The following is a 12,579-nucleotide window of genomic DNA, read 5'->3' as shown; positions in this document are numbered from 1 at the left end:
CTGGAAGTCTTCTATTTTGCTCCCTGCTCCTTCTTTTCCTCACTTGTCTGTTTCCTTTCCTGTATGTAGAGAACATCAAATGAAAATTGGGATGTGGAATATAAAGAAGATTCTCTCGTCTCCCCTGCTCTGTTCTGGGTCAGTTCAGCCATATGTTACATGGCAAACTTAGATGACTTTCAGGAGTTTATGAAGCGTTCCATGGCTGTGGCCTGTCATGGACTGTGAAAGAGTCTTCCTCATGTTTATTTCCCGTTTTGGTTTTGAAACCAAAACCTTTCAGAGTGGTCAGAGAGGATGAGAGCACTGGGTCTCACACATTATGCTTTCTCTTGCCTTCTCCCTCCACTCTCCACCCTCCCCCCCAGCAATTATAGATTTCATAGACTCACTGCACTTCAGTCCTGTTGCAGTCCTTCCCAGAGCTTCTGCCACGCTGGCTTTGCCAGGCAGAGACGAGGCACAGCAAACTCAGCTTGTGTCACAGTAAATGACCTGAGACTTGTGCCACATCCGTGAAATGCTCTCTTTATCTTCCCCCTGACCAATACATCCCATAAGTGTCTTGGAAGATAATTCGGTCCTGCATAAGCAAAGTTGGCTCACTTAGCAAATAGGTGTCCCTGTCACTTGACACCCTTAATAAAATAACAATTGATAACACTAAAACACAAAGAAGTTGTTCTCCAGTTGATTCTGACTCATGGCATCCCTGTATGTGTCAGAGTCGAACTGTGCTTCACAGGGTTTTCAGTCGTTAATTTTTCCATAGTAGATCACCAGACCTTTGTTTTGAGATGCCTCTGGGTGAACTTGAACTGCCAACCTTTCAGTTACCAGCTGAACATGCTAACCATTTGCATCACCCGGGGACTCCACTGAGTTGGACAATGCAGATATTGAACATGCCCATTAACACAGGAAGTTTTATTTTTCAGTGTTAGGCTATACTTCTATGTGGAAGGGTTTTGGAAATATCGCTTCTAGAAAGCAATTTGGCACAAAATATCAAAAACTTTGTATTTGTTCATACTTCTTGACCAAATAATCCTGGTTGTTCAAGGAAATAATCTTTGAATTATCTATGAAACATCTATGAACCAAAATGGTGGTCATCATAGGGTTATTCTTAATAACAACACAGACACACATACACACAAATAGAAATAATGTAAACATTCAACATTAGGGGAAAAGCTAATTAAATTATACCTCCACAATTGGACTGTTAGACATTAAAAATTATATTTAAAAAATGACATGAGGGAATTCTTTTGATAGCATGTGAAATGACAGAAGTAAAAAATAGACATAACTGTGTACCATAGTCTCAACTATATTAAAACATTTAAGCACTTTTCTTTACATCTCACATATTTTCCATGATGATAATATTATTACACCCTCTTCTCACCTATTGACATAGCTAGTTTCCAAAGATCAGGTTGTTACACAAAATTGGTGTTATGTGAAAATGGAGGACGACTACATCAGATCACAAAATGGAGGGTGACTACATCATTACATAACTGCCAAATTACATTATTACATAACTGACACCATAAAAAATCATGGCCCAATTGACACGTAACCTTAACCATCACAGCCAGCGTTGCTCTTGCCTCACACCTCGGTGTTCGTTACTGCCAGACATACATCATTAATGTGCAAAATAGTTAGATAGTAGATTTTTTACTATTGTCATAAATGTGAAATGTCAGATAACAAGATAGTCGATGAGTGAGGAGAAGGTGTACTATAGTCATAAAGTGGAAATACTTCCTGTGGGTAGAAAATTGTACTGGGAAGAGAACAACCTGATGTGGATAACCCAACTGGGATTAGGACAATTGGGATTAAAAGGGTAATGTCATCAGTGTTGTAGTGGTTAAGTACTACGGCTGCTAACCAAAGGGTCAGCAGTTCGAATCTGCCAGGCGCTCCTTGGAAACTATATGGGGCAGTTCTACTCTGTCCTATAGGGTCGCTATGAGTCGGAATCGACTCGATGGCACTGGGTTTGGTTTTGGGGTTTGGTGATCAGTGGACAAAGAAGCCAGGATTAGATCAACAGCAGAGCGATCACTTAATTCACTTCAGAGTTTCTCCTCTTAGTGTTTTACCAGGAACATGTGCCCAAACATTTTTAAAGCTGTTTTAAGTACTGAGCAAATTGAAATCACTAGTTTTAGGCCTGGTTGTAGAATATTGATCTTTCTTTTCATATTTTAAGCTTCTTTGAAGACCTAATTTCTGAATCGAATTAATTTTTCTCCCTCATTCTCCAAAATACTCTGTCTTTACCTTGGTATGTAGGAAACGGATGATGCTGTTGCTACTAACTGCACTATGAAAGGAGCCAGGTGGGCAAACCCCACCTTTATCACTAACTGCATAGCAAAGATCAACATGAATCCAATTCCCAGCTGGAAGTGGATCCAGGACTCACCTTCCCACATTTCCACTTCCGTGGCAATTCCTCTCTCTGACCCTAACCACCCAGTGTTAGATCAGACCTCCTCCCCGGCTACGCTGAACCAGGTCAAAACATACCGGGCCACCTGAGGCCAGGTCACTGGGTACTGGCCATAGGCTCAGGATTCTGCACAACTCCCCACACTTCAGACCAGCTGGCCTCTCTCTGTCTTTCTCATCCGCTGGGACTAGGTCACAAGCTAGCGGAACTCTATCCTTCTTTATCTAGTCCCTGTGTAGCCTTTCTCTATCACATAGCTACCCAGAGCTGGGTCTATGCAAATCAACTCTGTGCTGCCAGCCTCTGGCAAAATTCATGGAGACTGTTACCTACACTTACATTTACATTACCCATTTATTATAACTAAAAAGAAAACAAGCAAAGAGACATATCTGGCAGGGTCTTGGAGAGTTCCCAGCATGCGGCCTCCATTGTCTCCAGGGACATGCCACCTTCTCCTGTGCATGGATGTTCTCACCAATCCAGGAGGCCCCAAAGCGAGCACTCCAAGGTCCCATCCCTAGTCATTGGACCTCAATGAATATTCATGACTTGAGCCTTAATGCATAGTCATGACAATCCAATGGATAAAAATGCATGACTGTGTCATGCTCCCCTTCCTCCCTGCAGTTAGTTGGCCAGATGTGGGGCCTGTGTAGCCTCTACCTGCCCAGCTATTGTAGAAAATAAAGGCATCTTGATTGCTTGGGTTATTTCCAGAAACCAGAGTCAAAGGGCCAAAGTTCTTTGACCCGCAGTATGCTATATTTGTCACCAAATGTAATCAAAGGATGGTAGAAGTGCATAGGATAACAGTTAAGACTGAAATGTAGCAATTTTATAAACTCTGTTTACCATGAAATCATGTCTAAAGGAGATACATGTCATTAAAATTTTTAGTCTTTATTTTCCATGATTGTCTTAACATTTATTTGTTATCCTTCATACTGATCTTTTTCTCTCCTTCTTACTGTCTTCCCCATGCACTCACTTGTTTTCTCTCCCTCTGTCTTAAAGACAAACACACACACACACTCAGACATAGCAATAGACTATAGCCTAACAATTGGTACCACTTTTACTTCGTTTTGTTCAATTTTTTTAAAAAGAGTAGCTTTGTATGATGGCTAATTTTATGTGTCAACTTGACTAGGCTATGGTGCCCAGTTGTTGTTTAGATGTTGCTAGGAAGTATTCCTATGTGATTAGCATTTAAATAGGTTGGTTTTAAGTAAAGCAGATTACCCTTCATAATGTAGGTGGGCCTCATCCGGAGGTTTTTCCGGCGGAGAGTTCTGCCTCCAGACTATAAATAGATACTCTGCCAGACTGAATTCCTCTCTCTCTTCTTCAATGCCTGACCTACCATTTGGAACACAAGGTTGCCAGAATTTCCAGCCTGTCACCTGATCTATGGATTTTGGACTCACTCTCCCCCACAATCAAGTGAGCCAATTCTTCAAAATAAATCTCTCTCTCCATTTCTATTTATCTACCTATCTGTCTCTTGTCTTACTGGTTCTGCTTCTCTAGAGAACCCTAACTATGATACTTTGTATCAACAAAAAGTTTAAACACCATGGCCCATCATCAGACAAATCAGGGTCCTGTCAGGGCTGACTGAAGCAAAGCCCAAGTGTTTGTCACTCATCCTGTACTAATATTGTGGGAGAACTACAGGGTCCCATGCCTTTCCTTCCCCACACCTCCCATCTGTGGCTTGAGTAACAGCGCGTGAAGAAAGTCCACCGCGTTATGTCCTCTTCTTCCTGGAGCTGTCTACAAATTCGGACCAGTCCTTGATGTAAGAGATGAAGAGAACCCAGCTTGACTCTACCGATGAGTATTACGGGAGGGAGCAGAAGTCAGCTGTCATGGTGTTACAGAAGATGAGTAGCTCCAGAGAAACGGTTGGATAACTGTAGTATTTTAATAAGTTCTGGCCACCATACAGAGCTACAAAATAAGCAGTTCTCACTTGTGCTATCACGTGCTCCTCAAGTACATAAGAGGAATTACACTAAGCTGGTGTCTATGCTAAATAAATTACCATAAATGTTCCTGCGTTTTAATTAAAGGATGTGGTTGGCAGGAAAACCAAAGCCCCAGCACACTGCTTCTGCAACACAAACCTTTGAGTTACTGACTTTGGAATAAACACCTAAATTTTAAAATATAAATTTTCAGCTCTGCTTTTATGTTGCTATTGCAAATGTTTTTTCTGATTGGTATTATTTCATCTAGGAGTTCGAGAAATGTCAATTCATATAGAATTAAGTATTCAAAGACGTATCATTGAGCACATACATATATGTACATAAACCAGTCGCCGTGGAGTTGACTCCGACCTAGGGCAACCCCACGTGTGCAAAAGTAGAATTGTGCTCCAAAGAGTTTCCAGTGGCTGATCTTCAGAAGTAGAGTGCCAGGCCTTTCTTCTGCACCTCTGAGTGGACTTGAACCTCCAACCTTTCAGTAAGCAGTTGAGTTTGTTAACCATTTGGCCCACCAAGGGATTCCACATACATACATATTTAGATACAGATCACACTTCTCAAAACTTTCTTCCTTCAAGAACTGACTACAGTTAGCTATTTAAGGTTCAGGCTGATTCAGATCTGCTTCAGGCCTGCTATCCCCTGTGAGGCAGAAAAGATGCACGATTGGTCTTGCTGTAAAATCAGTGCCAAAAGGAAGTCTGGCCTTCCGGCAAAGCTTCTGGTTCTGACTACGAGTAGAGATCATGCAGAGTCCAAAGCTTTGCTTCTCATACAGGTTTTCCCACATTCTATGGGAGGATTATTATTATTTGCCTGTACCAGTTTATAATAATATCTTTTTTTTTCGAAACAAAACAAAAAGCCTTATGTTTCCACTAGTTCTTCAATAAGAAGTGCCTTTTAGAGTACTGAGGCATCTAGAGACAATAGCCTTTATAAGGAATAGATCGAAAATAAAGAAAACCAAATGAATGCAGAATTCTAAGGAAATCAGATGTTAGAACAAAAATTGACGGAGAGAAAGTTGTGATCCTCTGAGAATCCCTGGAAATACTCTGAGTTTCCCACCATATAAGAGATATAGTTATGAAACATTTTATTAAAGTGTTAAAGGAAGGTTGACCCTATGATTTGGAAACAACCAAGAATTTGGTGACTGAATTATGTATTCTCTTGTGTAAAAAACAAAAAAATCATCTTGTAGAAAATTTAATTACAGCTAGTAATGATTAGAACTTGAGTCATACACCTTTTTGACATACAATAGAAAACTTAAAGTTAGTTCAATTTCTAAGAAAACATACCTAGTTTCTGTAAACATGTTAATATCTTTCATTTTGCATTTTAATATTAAAATGTCACAAAAAACTTTTTAGATACATGCTACTTAATGGCAACTAACAAGAGCAACATTGCCAGAGCTTCTTATTTTTCAAGAAAAACCAAGAATTCAGATTTGTAGGTAAAAGATTACATTTTTAAAATGAAAAAAACTAACTTTAAAAAGTTTGAAGAGTCTGCAGATCAAACCAAAACCACTTGCATGGGCCATATGTGACCTAGAGCTTTCTCTTTTGATTTTCTGGTTATAAAAAAAAAAAAGAATGAATGAACTTAATACCTTCCTAGCAATGGTTGCTGTTGTTGTCAGTTACATAGAGTCAGCTCCTACTCATGGCAACCCTATGTACAATGTGATGAAACATTGCCCAGATCTGTGCCATTTTCATGATCATTGGCATGTCTGAGTCCATTGCTGTGGGTAATATGTAGTGCCTTCCAACCTAGAGGGTTCATCTTTCAGCACTACATTGGACAATATTGTGTTGTAATCCATGGGGTTTTCACTGGCTAATTTTTGGAAGTAGATCACCAGGCCTTTCTTCCTAGTCTTTCTTAGTCTGGAAGCTCCACTGAAACCTGTCCACCATCAGTGACCTTGCTGGTATTTTAAATACTGGTAGCATAGCTCCAAGCATCATAGCAAAATGTAAGCCACTACAATATGACAAATTTACAGATGGGTGGTACATAAATGGTCCATAAATATCACTTTTTACATTTTACATTTAAGACCATAACTTTCTTGATGATAAAAGAAATATTGTTTCATCAAGAAAATTTTGAGAGTAACAAATGTGAAAGTAAAATGCACTAATTCCACCAAATGGAGATAACCACTTTTACCTTTGGGACACATTCTTTTCTGTCTTTCTACTACTCATATATTTTGCCCTACTTTCCTTCTTTCCACAAATTGAATCATCTCATTTCAAAAAACCTCTTTCATGTAGCTATGTTTCATGACAGTTTCTCCATATTGTTATTTTTCTAAAACATAAATATAAAATGAAATACTTGAAGTAACTAAAAATTGCATTTTAGAAAAATAGCAATATGGAGAAACTGTCATGAAACATAGTTGAATGTACGAAAATGACAATTTCAGATGGTTCAGCTCAATGTGTGCTAACAGGCCCTTCTGGTGTATTTCACTTGTGAGATGTCCCCTAGCTTTATAAATCTAACCCCCTTTCTGCCCATGATGAATGGGGTAAAAAAAAAAATTTTATTTCCATAAAAGTATAAAGAACAACATATTAGTTAGACACTAATAGCTGAAGCCCTGGTGGTGCCGTGGTTAAAAGAGTTCACCTGCTAACCTAAAAGGTCAGCAGTTCGGATCCACCAGTCGCTCCTTGGAAATCCTATGGGGCATTTCTACTCTGTCCTATAGGGTCAGTATGAGTCAAAACTGACTCGACAACAACAGGTTTGGTTTTTAATAGTTGAAGAGATTTTGAGAGATCATTTATGTTTATTTCTTAGTTTATAGGTCAGGAAACTAAGACACAAATGTCGTTGTTATTGGGTGCCATCGAATCCATTTCAACTGATAGTGACCCCACGGGACAGAGCAGAACTGCCCCATGGAGTTTTCTAGCCTGTGATCTTTACCAGAGCAGATTGCCAGGTCTTTCTTCTGCAGAGCAGCTGGGTAGGTTTGAACTGTCAGCCTTTTGTTTAGGAGCCAAGCCCTTAACTGCTGTGCCACCGGGGCTCCTCATAAGACACAAATAAGTGAATTGTGTGTGTATTTGAGTGTGTGTGTACATGTATGTAACTGTAAAAATATAAGCAGACTGTGTTTGAAATATAAACATCTATGTTTCCTAAAATGAATGGAAAATAATGCATATATATTTAGTAAATACGCATATGTTTATAAGGGAAGATTCCTCTTTCTCATACACAATTTACTTCAAGAAAAAAACTCCTTTCTGTAATTTATCTGACTCAGCTACCTGAATAATCTTTGGATAGCATGGAACGTATAATCGGTTCAGTGTCCGTCCAGGTTTTCAATAGCATCCCTTTAAGTATATCTATAAACTCTTAGCCCAAGCTCTCCAATGATATTTCTGACTTCGTATCCTGTTATTTCTATCATGGGTTCACCATTCCAGGCAGTGTGGCGTACTTTCAGTTGCCAAAATGTGACTTAACCATTTTGACTTATCACCTAATTATATTGATCTCACTTCTTCGAACTCCTTCCTATCTAAACTGTATCTATCATTCAAATTCTAGATAAGATTCATTCATTTCCAGGGGACTGTGGGGAAATCAAGCCCCACTGTCTTTTCTAAAGCACACTGTCATAAAGGGCTCAATAGCTCCTTCTGCTTATGTAGAAGGCTACTAATGTCTTCACATTGGCAAAAACAAGGCTCTAGGAATTGAGAGAATACCAATTGAGATGTTTCAACAAACGGATGCAATACTGGAAGTAATCATTCATCTATGCCAAGAAATTTGGAAGACAGCTACCTGGCTAACCAACTGGAAGGAATCCATGTTTGTACCCATTCCAAAGAAAGGAGATCCAACAGAATGTGGAAATTATCGAACAATATCATTAATATCACAACAAATAAAGTTTTACATATGATCATTCAAAAGTGGTTGCAGCAGTACGTTGACAGGGAACTTCCAGAAATTCAAGCCTGATTCAGAAGAAGACATGGAACTAGGGATATCATTGCTGATGTCAGAGGGATCCTGGCTGAAAGCAGAGAATACCAGCAGGATGTTTACCTGTGTTTTATTGACTATGCAAAGGCATTTAACTGTGTGGATCATAACAAACTATGCATAACATCACGAAGAATGGGAATTCCAGAACACTTAATTGTGCTCATGAGGAACCTTTACATAGATCAAGAGGCGGTTGTTCGGACAGAACAAGGGTATGCTGATTGGTTTAAAGTCAGGAAAGGTGTGTGTCAGGGTTGTATTCTTTCACCATACCTATTCAATCTGTATGCTAAGCAAATAATACGAGAAGCTGGACTATATGAAGAAGAACAGGGAATCGGGATTGGAGGAAGACTTCTTAACAACCTGCGTTATGCAGATTTCACAACTTTGTTTGCTGAAAGTGAAAAGGACTTGAAGCACTTACTGATGAAGATCAAAGACCACAGCCTTCAGTATGGATTACACCTCAAAATAAAGACAATAAAAATCCTCACAACTGGACCAATAAGCAACATCATGATAAATGGACAAAAGATTGAAGTTGTCAAGGATTTCATTTTACTTGGTTCCCCAGTCAATGCCCACGAAAGCAGCAGTCAAGAAATCAAAGGAAGAGTGGCGTCTGGGGTCTTAAACGCTAGCAAGCAGCCATCTAAGAAGCATCAATTGGTCTCAACTCACTTGGATCAAAGGATAATGAAGAACACCAGGGACACAAGGTGATAACGAGCCCAAGAGACAGAAAGGGCCACATGAACCAGAGTCTACATCATCCTGTGATCAGAAGAACTAGATGGTGCCCGGCTACAACCGATGACTGCCCTGACAGGGAACACAACACAGAACCCCTGAGGGAGCAGGAGGGCAGTGGGATGCAGACCCCAAATTCTCATAAGACCAGACTTAATGGTCTGACTGAGACTGGAAGGACCCCGGTGGTCATGGCCCCCAGACCTTCTGTTGGCTGAGGACAGGAACCATTCCTGAAGCCAACTCTTCAGACATGGATTGGACTGGACAATGGGTTGGAGAGGGATGCTGATGAGGAGTGAGCTTCTTGGATCAGGTGGACACTTGAGACTATGTTGGCATCTCCTGCCTGGAGGGGAGGTGAGAGGGTGGAGGGGGTTAGAAGCTGACGAATGGGCACAAAAAGAGAGTAGAGGGAGAAAGCGGGCTGTCTCATTTAGGGGGAGAGAAATTGGGAGTGTGCTGCAAGGTGTATATGGGTTTATGTGTGAGAGACTGACTTGATTTGTCAACTTTCACTTAAAGCACAATAAAAAAATTAAAAACCTGTAAAAAAAAAAAATCAAAGGACACATTGCATTGGGCAACTATGCTGCAAAAGATGTGTTTAAAGTGTTAAAAACACAAAGATGCCACTTTAAGGACTAAGCTGCATCTGACCCAAGCCATGATGTTTTCAATCACCTCATATGCGTGTGAAAGCTGGACAATGGATAAGGAAGACCGAAGAAGAATTGACGCCTTTGAATTGTGGTGTTGGCAAAAATATTGAATATACCATGGACTGCCAAAAGAATGAACAAATCTGCCTTGGAAGAAACACAGCCAGAATGCTCCTTAGAAGCAAGGATGCCGAGACTTCGTGTCACATACTTTGTACATGTTATCAGGATGGACTAGTCCCTGGAGAAGGATATCATGCTTGGTAAGGTAGAGGGTCAGCGAAAAAAAGAAAAAAACCCAACAAGATGGATTGACAAAGTGACTATAACAATGGGGTCAAACATAGATCTTGAGGATAGAGCAGGACTGGTTAGTGTTTCATTCTGTTGCATGTAGGATCATTACGTCTGAATTGACCCAACGACACCTAACAATAACAACAATGTCTTTAATGTACCACTATTCATCCAGCTCTGAGCTATGCAGGCACTAAAGATTTCGATGATCAAAGTATCCAATGTATTTCGGTTGAATACTCCAGTTTTCATTCTGCGTGGTCTGGTAACGTTTAGAATGAACACGGCCCAAAGTGGATGAAATGTTATGCTCCACAGCAGTACTATTATTCCATTGCTTCTATTCACATTGTAGCAAGACTGCCCATCAGAATTACCTGGCTATGGCTCAACATCACAGCTACATCCTTATTTTTGTACCTCAATTTTTCTTTTACCAGTAACCCAAAAATCCATTGCCATCTAGTAGATCCCGACTCACAGCGACCCTGTAGGACAGAGTAGAGCTGCCCCATAGGATTCCCACAGCTGTGATTTTTATGGAAGCTGACCACCACATTGTTCTCCTGTGGAGCAGCTGGTGAATTCAAACCCCTGACCTTTCAGTTAGCAGCTAAGCGCTTATACCAAATGGCTTATCCCTTCAGATACAGCCCTGGTAGGAGATGCTCTTTCTCAGAGCATAATGAGGCATTGAACCAGGATGGGGCATATGCCATCAGCAAGGCTCTTAGGAATCTTATTTGTTGTTTCAGTTTTGGGGCTTTACAAAAATAAAAACAAAATTGCAAACAAATAGAAAATGGGCAACTGTATTTTAGTATTTTCTATTTCTGGTTTATATTTTTATATGTTACATTGCCCCTGAAGATTATAAGTCACATTTACAGCAGTTTGTACTATTATCTCCCTTTGGAGTTTAAACAAATTTATTAAATAAAACTTGTTCATCTCAGGTTGGTTTAGCTAAAAGTCTTACTTCTTCGTGGCTTTAATTAGATGAGATTCTTTAATATTTAAAATAATTTTCTTTTATTAAAGCATAATTTAACCAAATAATGGGAATGAGTTTAGCTAGAGTATTTTCACATAATGTTATTATCATGGATTGAACAGTGTCCCTCAAAAACATGTGCCAACTTGACTAGACCATAATTCCCAGTACTGTGTGGTTGCCCTCCATTTTATGATCTGATGTAGCTATCCTCCATTTTGTGATGTGCTGTAAATCCTAACTTCTATATGTTAATGAAGCAGGATCAGTGTGGGGTGTATCTTGAGTCACAGCCTTATGAGAGGGTATGATTCAAGTTACACACTTACTCAAGTCACACCATTGCTTGAGTCACACTTTTTATCTTATGAGATAAGAGGAGAGAGAAGAGTGCAGAGAGGGGGTAAGACAGGTGCCAAGACACATGGAGATCTCCAAGGAATCAGGAAGCAGAAACTGAAAAGACAAGGACCTTCCTCCAAAGCCAACATAGAAAGCTTCCCTTAGAGCTGGCACCCTGAAATTGGAACTTTAGCCTTCTAAACTGTAAGAAAAATAAATTTATGTTTGTTAAAGCCACCTACTTGTGGTATTCCTGTTATAGCAGCCGTGATGGTTAAGGTTGTGTGTCAACTTGGCTGGACCATGATTTTCAGTGGTTTGGCAGTGGTATGATGTTGTGATCACCTCCATGATGGGATCTGCTATGAGTAGTGAATCTGTTGAAAGGGAGTTTCCTTGGATGCGTGACCTGCATCAAATATAAGTGGACATTCTGGCAAGGCTCATGGGCTTTTTGCTTATGCTGGAACCTGACCTCAGGTTCTTGGGACTTGAGCTGGCAGCTTACCTGTGGTCTTGCCTTCTGATCTTGGGATTTGTTGATCTTCAACATCTGTGAGCAAGAGCCCTGCTCTCTGACCTGCTGGTCTTGGATTCACTAGCCCCTGCAGCTATGTGAATCAGCAGAAGCCTCTATCTTGACCCACGGACTTGAGATGTTCCAGCCTCTACAACCGTGTGAGCCATTTCTTCGATATAAATCTCTCTCTATGTATATTTATTTACTTTACTGGTTTTGCTTCTGGAGAGAACCCAGCCTCAGACAGGAGCACTAGATAACTAAGACCAAAAAAATCAAACCCATTGCCATTGAGTTGATTCTGACTCATAGTAACCCTGTAGCACGGAGTGGAACGGCCCTAGAGGGTTTCCACAGCGTGCCTGGTGGGTTCAAACTGCCAGCATTTTGGTTAGCAGCTGAGCTCTTAGCCGCAGCACCACCAGGGTCCCAGATAACTAAGATAAAAAAAAAAGATAGATAGTTATTATTAATTCTTTTCTGTCATTTTTGTCTTA

The sequence above is a fragment of the Loxodonta africana genome, chromosome 1 (genome assembly GCF_030014295.1).
Source record: "Loxodonta africana isolate mLoxAfr1 chromosome 1, mLoxAfr1.hap2, whole genome shotgun sequence".
Lineage (NCBI taxonomy): Eukaryota > Metazoa > Chordata > Mammalia > Proboscidea > Elephantidae > Loxodonta > Loxodonta africana.
This window is presented reverse-complemented; position numbering follows the sequence as displayed.